Source organism: Abramis brama, assembly GCF_963993115.1.
Source record: "Abramis brama genome assembly, chromosome: 12".
Classification (NCBI taxonomy): Eukaryota; Metazoa; Chordata; class Actinopteri; order Cypriniformes; family Leuciscidae; genus Abramis; species Abramis brama.
This window is the reverse complement of record NC_139974.1, coordinates 31,181,887-31,194,369: the sequence shown is the minus strand read 5'-3', so window position 1 is coordinate 31,194,369 and position 12,483 is coordinate 31,181,887.

Genomic DNA, 12,483 nt, shown 5'->3' with positions numbered 1-12,483 from the left:
CTAGGCTCCAGTACTGTATGTGTTCAGGTGGAGAGACGATTGATGTCTTGACTGACCAGCCATATCAGTGCAGTAGTAACAAAATGACTTTATTAAAGCAAAGCTGCCCCTGTGACCCGACCAAAGGTCAGTTGGTGACTAAAAATGGGCAACAAATGACTTTGACACACAAACATACATTGCAATGCAATGCAGAGACTTTCTGCATGATCTAATGAAGTCTTACAACCTTTATAAAGACATGAACATAGAACTGGAATTTAAGAGTGAAGGTATCAGTAAAAAAAAGAAGAAAAAAAAAGAGGCATATCACTTTTTTTTTCAGAATAAAAGACTTGTTGAAGAAACTTAAAAGACTTGTTGATTTCAGCAACTGTTCTGGATTTGACCTGTGGCTGAAAGGCCTTCTAGCATCTCAATTTACAGCTCCACCCATTTTGGATCTAAACCTTCCCAAGGTTGGAGTTTCCCATTTCATTCCCTATCTCGACCTAACAGAGTAGTCTTTGGCTTTGTGTGCTAAATCGTCTCTCAAAAACATGTGCTCTTCAGCTCCAGAGTGCAGATTAGCAGCTGCTGCCTAAAGGGGAACCGGGTCTGTTTAAACCCAGAGCGGGAGCCAGCACAACCGCGGGAACCCGGCACCTCCGCTTGATGAGCCAAATCTCAATCAGGGAAAATACTTTTTAAGCCATCCCAAGAATGCAAGTAGACACTTAAAATAATCACAGTAAAAATACATGTAGCCACAGATGTAAAAACACAGAGCTATATTTAAATCCTATGCAAGCACTTCACACCTGATGGTGTGTGTGTGTGTGTTAGTGTGTGTGATCATGTATCTGTGTGAGGAAGAGGGTTAAATAATGCAAAGAAGATATTTTAAGGTAATTAAGGCACATTTTCAGTGAGGTGAGTGGTGAAAACAGGAACAGATGCAGGCCTAAAACATACAGACGATACCTAGTAGACACAATAAACTTCATCTAGACTTTACTGGGTCATACTCCAACCCCAGGCTTGAACAAAATCCACAAATACTAATTTTCACATGATGTGGTAATTTTAGAAAATTGAAAACTGCACGCACACACACACACACACACACACACACACACACACACACACACACGCACGCACACACACACACACACACACACACACACACACACACACACAGAGTTGATAGTGGTGTCGTCCTCAACGACTTCCACTGTAAGGGAGGATCCACATACCCACAAGGTATAACATTCCTTTAACCTTTAACACTTTTATGGTTCCTAAAAGACCAACATTAAGTATTCATGGAGAATTCAAGTTACTGTATGTGTTTTTATGAATATAAAGTGTACATGCAGAATCCTTGAGGCTTATGCATTTCTCAAATTCTTCAGGTTCTGTACATTTCTCGCATGACTTTTGGCAGCAGAAGAGCAATGATATGATACCACAAACAGAGCTTGCTGAATGGTCTTAATTTAGATCGAGCACTTTTGGGTTTATCTTTAACCACGCAATCACAAAATCCCTCAGTGTTTCCAAGAGCGCTCCCGCAGCACACCCCATTCACAGTTATCAGCTGCATCTCATTAAAAGAGGTTTTTCGGAGATCTGCATCACAAATCTGTCATCCACATGGTCTAATTTCCATTTAAGGAGCACCAACACATGCTGAATTTGTTTCAAGAGCATGTTCTGTTGCAACCATTTTTGATTAAGTTTCACTTGCAAAATCTTAAGGAAAGTAAAGAAAATATTTGTTAACCAATGCCTAAATGGGATGAATCATGTTCACATTTCACCCCTAAAATAAATAAATATGTTGTCAATGGTGGTTCACATTATATTCTTACTATTGTAATATTAAAGAAAATGCAATATTGTTTTTATTTAATCCAGTGTAAAGGCATGCAGTCCAACAAATGATGAATACATTACACTTTATTGTTTTCACAATACAGTATACACTTTAAAAATAAAGGTCCCAAAATGATTTTTTTTGCAGCGATGCCATAGAACAGGGTTTCTCAAACTCGGTCCTGGAGGGCCACTGTCCTGCACAGTTTAGCTCCAAACCTGATCAAACACACCTGAGCAAGCTAATCAGTGTCTTCAGGATCACTAGAAACTCACAGCTAGGTGTGTTTGATCAGGGTTGGAGCTAAACTGTGCAGGACAGTGGCCCTCCAGGACCGAGTTTGAGAAACCCTGCCATAGAAGAACTATTTTGGTTCCCCAAAGAACCTTTCAGTAACCATTTGTGTGTGTGTGTGCGTGAAAACATTTTAATAATCTAAAGAAACTTTTTCCCTTTATAAAAGAACCTTGTGTGCAATGAAAAGGTTCCATGAATGTTAAAATGTCTTTATGGAACCATCAATGCCAATAAAGAGCCTTTATTTGAAAGGGTGTTTTGAAAATACATATTTTCCATTATAATTAGAATTACACTAATGTCATGTTTTTTTGTTTTGTTTGTTTTTTTACTAAAAAACAATAAAATGTCATATAATTTGTCTTTAAAAACTTGGATTTCAATGTCTGCAAAATGTAATTTCTTATTTCATGAATTGGGCCTGAAATTGTTATGTTTAGGTATGCACATGTTTATAGTTTTGTGTAATTCAACCAACATTACCACTATTATTTTATCCCAAAGTTTCCAACATATGCATTAGATTCAAATGATTTGATGTAACAGATTTTTTTTAATAAAACCATTAAAACAAATGTTTGGTGAAGTGAGGTAGCCTCCTCAAACCCCTCTTAAAAGACAATCTCAGACACACATATAAGGGCAGAAGCAGTGTACGGTACAGCAGAGCTGGATGCTCCTCCATAAATATCCCACATAAAAAAGGAATCCTTCATCTACTGGCTATTAATGGCAGGGCTGCTGCACTAAGTTCCTCTTCCACGCCTGCTCCAAATCAGCAGCTCGTTAATCTTCAGATGAATACATCACCCCGTTCTATCCCCTCCGCCCATGTCGCTCGAAGGGACTTTTAGAGCAACGATGCTCCATCATTTCGCTCATCTTTAATTTTGTCGCCTGGTTCTTCACTATTTGTCCCATTAGATGTATCACACAGTTCAGAATCTGAAGACGGAGGAATGGTTTTTAATTGTAATTTCTTGCAGTCTTTCTGCTTCTCTTTCATTAACTTTAAATAAAAGAGTGAATTCCTCTCTAATATTCAATCTCCTTACATCCTCGCTGTTAACATCCACACATTGCTTAACGAACAGAATTAAAGCAAGTACACAGACATCACACTAAGGGACACACAAACAGCACGGCAATGTTTTTTAGCCCATCTAGGTCACGTCACATGCAAACACGAACCCACATACAAACAATCAAACCGAGTTAATTCCATCACGGCCAATCTCAGCATGATTACTGACTCTCACCTCACTATTTTCACAGCTGTTTGATGAAGGCGGCGAAAACACAGAGAGCAAGAAAGGGAAGATGACTGAACTTAATGTGCTGAAAAAACTAATTAAAGAAGAAGGCCGTGGCCCGTTATCTGTTATCACAGCCGCGCCTGACTCACTCATTTATAGATCAAACAGAAGTTGGTGCATTTCAGCTTTCTTGTACTCGCACAAAGCAAGACGGATCAGGTGAACGCCTTTTGAAGTGAAATGAAATCCAACACGCCGGGTGGCAGATTGAACCCCAGACAAACCCCATTCCCAACCTCATTAGCTGTGATGCTTCAATTGAACACACATACACAGCTATATTTTTGACAATGTGTGAATAATACAGGGGGGGTCGGCTTATTAAAAGGAATTTTGCAAAGCTGCTAAATGAGTAAATGTAATTTTCTGTGCAACACAAGCTGTCATTTGACGCCACCAGCACAGTTAGATAAATGTCAATTATTTAAAAGAATACAAAAAACACTCTCAGAAAAAAAGGGGTTGCACTTTATTTAACAGTGCAATTACATAGGAAAGTACTGGGTAATATGAGGTAACTACATGGGTTAAGGTTAGGTTTAGGGGTAGGATCAGGGTTAGTACCTAGTTATTATAGTAATTGCAAAAACTGGGTAATAAGTAAATAGTATGTACATGGGGAACTGGACTGTAAAATAAAGTGCTACCAAAAAAGGTACAAAAGCTGTCAATGTACACTTTATGTACTAATATGTGGCAGTGGTAAAAAGGTACAGGTGTAACTTTTGAAAGTGACAGTGACAGCTTTTTTACCTTATTTTCTGAAAGTAACTTTTGTTATACATTTATTTGTGATATGTAAATGTACAATAAAGTGATATGCTGACAGTAGTTAAAAAACAAGATGCAAATTGAATTTTTTGTCTTTTCACGATTAGCTAAATCTCAGCAGTGGCAGAGCCAGGATTTTTTCATAGGGGTGGCCAGGCAAGGGCCAGCAACCAGTTTGGGGTGGCACAGAAATCTTAATTATTTTTTAATAAAAAATCATTTGAATATAATGTATTGGACTGTTTTAGTGCCTACACAACTGAATAAAGTTAATTTGTACTTAACTGTAATTGAGTTAGTAGTGAATTAGGAATCATGGAATACTGAGTGAATTTTATATATTTTTTATTATTACCCACCACCTCATATTAAAATTAATTAAATAGTAATAAAAGGGCACACACTATAGCTAAAGTTCAACTTGCTTGTTCTACATTGTTGCATCTTCATGGATGAGATAGCATGCAGATAAATACTGTAGTCCAAAGATTATTCAACCTTCAATGCGTTTTTTATAATCAATGAACTCTTCAACCAATTCCGAGTTTGTCAAAAAAGTTTAACTTTCTATATTAGTTGTCAAAATAAATAATTGCAACAGTTCTATCATACCTAAATTAAAAAGGAAAACAAAAGTTCTCTTTTGAATCCCCATGTGCAAGAATGTGAACAAGGCGGAAGTCAACAGCACATAATGTAAAATGAACAAATTACAAATTTTTGCAAATTAACAAATTAACGCAAAATGAATGCATATCTTCTAGTACAAATGCACAGTGCTCACATTTATTTGGACATTAAAATATTACATATCAGTTTGTGCCTTACATTGTGATCTCACATTGCAGAATAATTTAATCCAGACACATGTGACGCATAGTATAACAAATACATGCATGCAGTTTTGACAGCTTTAATCGCCTTTTTGATTCTTACATGAGTTAATTAACGGCAACTACGGCTACAGCACGCCGCATTTGCGCGTAATGTGCAAGCACAGTACAACGGCTGTCAGCCATATGACAGAAAAGTTAGTTTTACTGACATTTGGCCTGATAACATCTCATTTTACCGAAGATAGCCAACTGAATAAGGACAACGCCGTTTTCTCAGCATCTGACAGAAGTGTCACAAACTTTCACACACACCTTCTAAAATAAAAGTAGCATGAGAAAAAAAGAGAACTACGTTTGTTGTTGACTGCACTCTATTCGACTTACTCAAAACGTTCTTGCAACCAACCAGTTGAGAAAGATTGACTCTATATTTACTATGTGCGTGAGAAAAGTCTCACGTTTTTTGTGGTCTTAAAGAGACGGTTCAGCGTTTTAAAAAACACAGTTTTTGTCAATAAAAAAAGAGACAGAAACAGCAGTTGTGAGGGGTGGCCAAGCTTAGACCAAGGGTGGCTACGGCCACCCCTGGCCACCCCCTAGCTCCGCCAGTGAATCTCAGCATTCATAAACTTGTTATAAATTTAAGGAATTGTGTACCTCTACTGGAACATTTTAAAACTGTAAAAATTAAAATATACACAATGGTTTTAAATGTAATCTTTCCTGTGAAAAAAGCACAATTTTCAGCAGCCACGACTCCAGTTTTCACCAATAGCCGTCTCGGTAGACCCGATATAGTCCGGCAACGGTTACGTGTCGTTTTTGCCAAAATAACTTGCAAGATGTATGATATCCCATCATGTAAGCAAAGTCAACAGTGATTACAGGGTGTTTGGTTTCATTTCTTTCATTTTCTATGGTTAGACGTCTATTAAATTTTCAGTGACACCCCTAATTTAGCCTTGTTATAGCCTCCACGTCAGGGCTGTGAATGGTCGGCTATTAGACGTCTTTTAAACGCAAAATTGCTTCCTGGGCAGTGTCACATGATTCTTCAGTAATCAATCTGATATGCTGATTTGGTGCTCATGAAATATTTCTTATTATCACAGTTAAAGATACTTATGGTAGTGTGCTTGAAGGAGAATAAAGAATATGTGCCATCAATCTTTTTTAACATCTTTTGCAGAGATCTGACCCCCACAATCCCTTATAATCCACACCTTGATTTTTGATCAGTGTCACTAGATATGTAGGGGTATTGCAGTGTCTGATCAATTGTGATGACATTAAGGCAAATCACTATGACAGCAGAGATCTCTGTGTCCCAGTTTTCCATGTACTTTGTTTGACCCTTAACCTTGTGAAATGCTGAATTATCAGATGTGTCACTGTGAGGGGTTGGGTGTGTGTAAAAAGTGTTGGAGGGAAAACAAAGCCACGGGTGGGACTATGGCCAATACTTTCTGACAACATTGGCAGGGTTTTTCTCCAGCAGCACTAGCCTGGATCACTTCCCCTCTCTGCTTGATGTGGAGACCTTTTCCCAACTCCTTCCAACAAGAACATATGAATGTACAATAATTTCTGCAGTCTGTGGAATTTAGGTGGAATTTAGGTCTCCAAAAGCACAGACTTTTATGAAAAAGAAGAAAAAGAAAGCTACCAACGGCTGCAACCAGATTTCTGAGAAAGCAGGTTCGTAAAAACCCTTGGGTGACTGCAAAAGACCTGCAGCAAGACTTGATGGCAACAGGCACTAAGGTTTCAGCTCACACAGTAAGGCGCGTATAAACGCATGACAGAACTCCAAGACGTACACCACTGACCCAAAAGCACAAGAAAATCCCAAATGCTCAATATCATACAAATAAGTCACAGAAGTTTTGGGATTCTGTTCTGTGGAGTGATGAAACAAAATCAGCTGTATGTCTGGAGGAAGAAGAATGAAGCATATGCTGAAAAGAACACTCTACCTACAGTTAAGCATGGTGGGGCTCGGTGATGCTCTGCGGCTGCTTTGCATCCTCTGGCACTGGAAACCTGCAGCGTGTGGAAGGCAAGATGGATTCATTGAAGTATCAGGAAATTCTAGGAGAAAACGTCATGCTGTCAGTGAGGAAGCTGACACTTGGGCGTCATTGGACCTTCCAATATGAATCGTGACTAGCTTTGATTTCTTCAACGATGCATAGTACTGTGGTAGTTAATTAGCGAGTTACGTCGTTGTTCGGGAAACACACCCCAGCTCAGTTCAGTTCTCATATAATGGTGTCAATGCAGGCAGATCAGTAATATTGTTGAATATTAAGTGTCCCCAACTAATCGAGCCAATTTTTTTATATTAACCTAAAATCCATGACACACTATGTCAGCTATCTCTGACCTCACTGTAATTGTGTATCCGATCCCCCCTGACAATACACATTGGGATTTTCTCCAAGCAGGGAGAATCGATTCATCATTACCATCACTAATAGAGACAGTAGCATCATAGTGTTTGTATGCTTTCATCTGTTTATGTGTTTGGCATTAGTCTGTTTTAAGTCTTATAACTGCTGTTGGGACACAATGGTCTATCAGGTGAGGGGAAGAACAGCTCGTTGAATGGAAGGAAGAGAGACGTGGAGACAGGAAACCCACCAGCCTGAGGAAACATACTGCAACATTATCCCTCTCCACACACACACACATACACAAACAGCCGGAAACAGAAAAGAGAGAGTAAAATACAGTGAAAGAGCAAGATAAAGTGATAGAGGGTGTGAGAAAATGTACTAATGTGCATGAGTTAAGAAAAGGATGTGTCTGTGGAAATGCACCCACATACCTATATGCTGTAAAAACTCCTTCAAAAAAACTATAAAGACAAAAATATTTAGCAGCACAACTGTTTTCAACATTGATAATAAGAATTTTTCTTGAGCACCAAATCAGCATCTTATAATGATTTCTGGAGGATCATGTGATGCTGAAGACTCGAGTAATGATACTGAAAAAATTCAGCTTTGCCATCACAGGAATAAAGTATATAAAAAAATATATATTAAAATGGAAATTAAATGGAAAACAGTTATTTTAAATGGTAATAATATAGAGTGGTGAAGGTATGACGTCACTTTATAGGCCAACCGGCAGTTAGCATCACACGACAAAAACCCAATAGGATTTTTCCATAGGCTTTTGGGTTATCGCATATAACACATTATGATACTTACACGTTTTGTCCATCAAGATTATTTTCACAGATTAACAACCTGAATGAATTTTAAAGCCTAAATGCAGTTGCCAGAAGTAAAAAGGTAGGTAATAAACGAACTACACCACGGTCCCACAACTTCAACGTCAACACAACTAAGCTTCAGACAACTCTTTCAGTTTTTATCTAAAAAACGTTTTCCCAGGAAGTTTGATTTAGAATAGTTTATAAGAGCACAATATAAGCATAACGAGGTTGTAAAGAAGGACTGAGTTTACCTGTTCGGCTTGATGACGTTTAATGTCCCAGACAGCCTCTGTAGTCCTACAGTATTTAGCCACTTGTTGGCAACTGGCTTTTTCAAGACAGGTAAATCTTCAAAAAATCACGAGTGGGGTAATACTGATGTGTTTTATGTCGTAGAATAAAACGTGAAAGTGTATTGAGCATGTGTTAACCACAGACCTTATTGCATGCTTGGATCCATACGTTTTATACTATGGTGGCTCCCAGCATGCATTGCAGCATGAAGCTTGTCATGATTGTTAAGATTCATATTGCTGATTATTTATGACTGTGCATCCAAATTAAGCAGTGTTTCTAAAAAAAAACCTTTTTAATATTCTTCAGATAATTGCACCACTGTTTAATATCAAGATGTGTAGTCACAGTGCTACTATCATCAATAAGGTGATATTCATAAGACATAATCTTTAAAATCAGAGATTAGACTCTGAATGTGATCAGTGATTGAGACTATTACATGATGATTACATCTTTTTCATCAATAAGTAGCCAACATTGTCTTATCACATTTTCTCTGGCTTTTCTTGCCATAACAAACACAGTTACAGCAGCCAGAGAAAACTAACATAACATAAAATGAAATAAAATCAAGAGTCAAACACAGATCACCATAATGGTGACTTTAATGATTCTTGTGTTTCTCTTTTCTTCAGGGATTATGCTTTTTATCATCAGGTGTCTTCAATAATGCTCAATCAGCACTCAATTAAACATTTAATTATCTAATTAACTTTGCTTCAGTGTTACTTTTAAAACTGGTTGTTCCAATGTAAACGCTGAGCAGTTTTAATTTAACACCGGAGATTTTGCTGTTTATTGTTTTACTGTATTTTGATCAAACAAGCAAAATAAAAAATTGACCAACCCCAATTTTTTGAATGGTAGTTTAATTGCAATTTAATTAAAGAATGTCTTTTTCATTAAAAATTATAATATCAGCAAAAACATGCAAAGGTAGTACAGTATACTCAGCCAACAATCAATTTCTAATCTGAAACAAGAAGTCCTCTGTAGTGTTATTAAAAGAAAAGATAAATTGGAAATTGACCGTTCACACTAATTTCAACTAGATTTTGAATCCTGGATTTTCATTGTTGTCTCAGACTATCCCACTGTATTTACTGAAGGACATAAAGGATATTTGAGGACAGCTAGACATTCCCCAAAGGATTCTGCCAGACTGGTGACCTAAGGATCCCCAAATGATGCCTCAAATATTTTTTAATTTTACAGTGTACATTTCATTTACAGCCACTAATTTAATAATCTGCATTTAATGATCCACATTGCGTCTTTAGTAACAACAGAAATACCATCATACTTGAACATGTCCAGTCCAGGTCTTCTCTAACCCCAAATGTACCCTCACACAGGAACTAAACTTACTTTCACATGCAATTTTGTGAGAAGAGGCGCTGCATCCATATGCAGACAGACAGAAAACCCCTGCAGGTGCATTTGTGTTACACAACCATCCAGAATCAACAGCGACCAAAAGCCAGCCTGTCGTCTCCAAGGTCTTGTTTAGCTTATGTGTGAGTGTACGAGACTGACATACCTCCCCTAGTGACAGACATACAGAAAAGCAATCTTAGTCAACATATTGTTTCAACAGGTAACCAGTTACCACCAGGTTACTAAAAATATGAAGTTCCTGTATACAAGATGTTTTTGAGAAGGATATGTGGGGATTTCTCTTTTGTTTGGTGCATGTTTATATGGGTGTGTCTGAGTGGTGCAGGGGAAACTGAGGGTGTTGTGCTGCTCTGTGCTGTCAGATCAAGTGTGTGTCTGCAGCTGGTTGAAATGATGTGCACATGTGCATGAGTGTGTCTTATGCGTAAGTACAATAGACATGTCAGAGCAGTGAACGCCCAACAGACAGACATACTGCGATCTCAGCGCACAGCCTTTTGTGAAGGTTACTTGGAAAACACAGGCAGGGTACAAATGAGGTTAATCTCAACGGACAGAAGCTACCAGACTCGACTAGTGGCACCAAATGTGAGAGGATGATTGTCTTTTATTTATTAGTTAAAAATGGACACCATATCAAATGTCTCAAGGAAGCCTTTTATGATCACCAAGGCTGCATTTATTATTAAAAATACAGTAAAAAAAATGAAATATTGTACCACCATTTAAAATAAGTTTTCTATTTTTACATATATTATAAAATGTAATTTATTCCTGTGATTGGAAAAGCTGAATTTTCAGAAGCCGTACGCAAGATCAGGGTTCTACTGAACTGAGTGGGTATATGGCAAAGTTAAATATTAATGTTATCTTTTTAACAAATGATGGTGTGTTTTTATAGGTAGTTTATAGTCTGTAATGGAGATTTATCTTCATAAAGTCTGGCATTAAAACAGACATTCAATAAGTGGGTCATGGCTTTTCCTTGTCGCGCTTAGTTCTTGTCCTGTCAGCAGTTTCACGGAGAGGAGCTCCTATACTGTATCATTGGCTCCTGTGGTAAGAATGCTTTTGAATATCTCGCTCTCTCGCCGGGCTATTAATAGCAATGACAGCAAGTGCTCTGCCCTGTGCTGTAAACCCAGTTACCTGATACAGGCTTCAGACACGCTTCCAATCCCATAATGCAGTAGGTAAACTGCAAGCTACATCAATAGCAAACCTTAAACTGAGAGTTCTGAAAGGAAAGAACATTTCATTTGATAAGGCTTATCAAACAAGTGCAAGCCTTTTTAAGCTTTTGTTGTTTGTTTCATGTATGTGATCACTAAAAAAACAGGGGGAAATCATGATTTATGTTTTAATAGCACATACATCTTGTAAAACAGACACCTTTATGGTGAAGCTATACTGAATATAAAATAAAACTAAAGTTAAGTTTGAAACTTCTCTCGATATCTGTGTCAGCTCTGTGTAAAGATGAAGTGTTTCTACTGAGACTCACAGAATGTTTGATATCAAACAGTGTGAGTCGAGGAGGTTTCGTGGTGCTGCATACTAACTGGGTTGCGGTGTGTTTACCAAAATCTCTCCAAGGAAATTTCCGTTGTGCCAAAGTGAGGCTGAGGGCAAGGATGGGGAAAGTCAGGGAGGGAGAATGGATGAATCCTGTAACCCAACACTAAATGTAACCAAGAAGATTTCTGTTTGTGGAATCATGCCTACCGACAGACTTATCCATGATCTCATCCTCGGTATATGAGTGTATCTGCAGTGGCCCCCTGCCAGAAGAGGAACGAAGTGTGTGATGAAGTACTCACGCTGCTGCCCACGCATAATTGGATTAAACAATTTAAGTTTTCGGCATTTAGATAATTACCTCCCATCAAAGAAAATATCACACATGCTTTAATGTTATGGCATATTAGTCACCAAGCACTTTAATGCCAGCTGATTTAAAAAAGAAAATCTGCCATTTAAAGCAATAGTAATTCTTTCATCATTTACTCACCCTCATCACTCATCTTCTATGGAACACAAAAGATGATGTTAGGCAGCATTTTCTGACGGCACTTTCCATATAATGAAAAAGAAAGGTGACAAAGGGCTGTTCAAAATTGACAAAAAAAAAAATATATATATATATATATATTTTGAGCATGCGCATATTTAAAGTTGGCAATTGCAATTAGGTATGGGAAAATGATGTTTAGTACCAATGACATCAAACATGGTGTGATTTTAAAATGTGAAGATGAATGAGGTTTTAGAGATTATTAATAAATAACAACTTAAATTTTGATCTGTTCCTTATACAAAACTATAACCCCAAATGACTGCTTGCCTATGGACTAGCATGTATGGAAGCTTGTTTCCACCACGGAATAAAAAACTTTTATAAGATAATTGCGACTTTCTAAATCAGAATTGCGAGATATAAACTCGCAATTGCAAGACAAAAAGTCGCAATTGCAACTGGCGGAA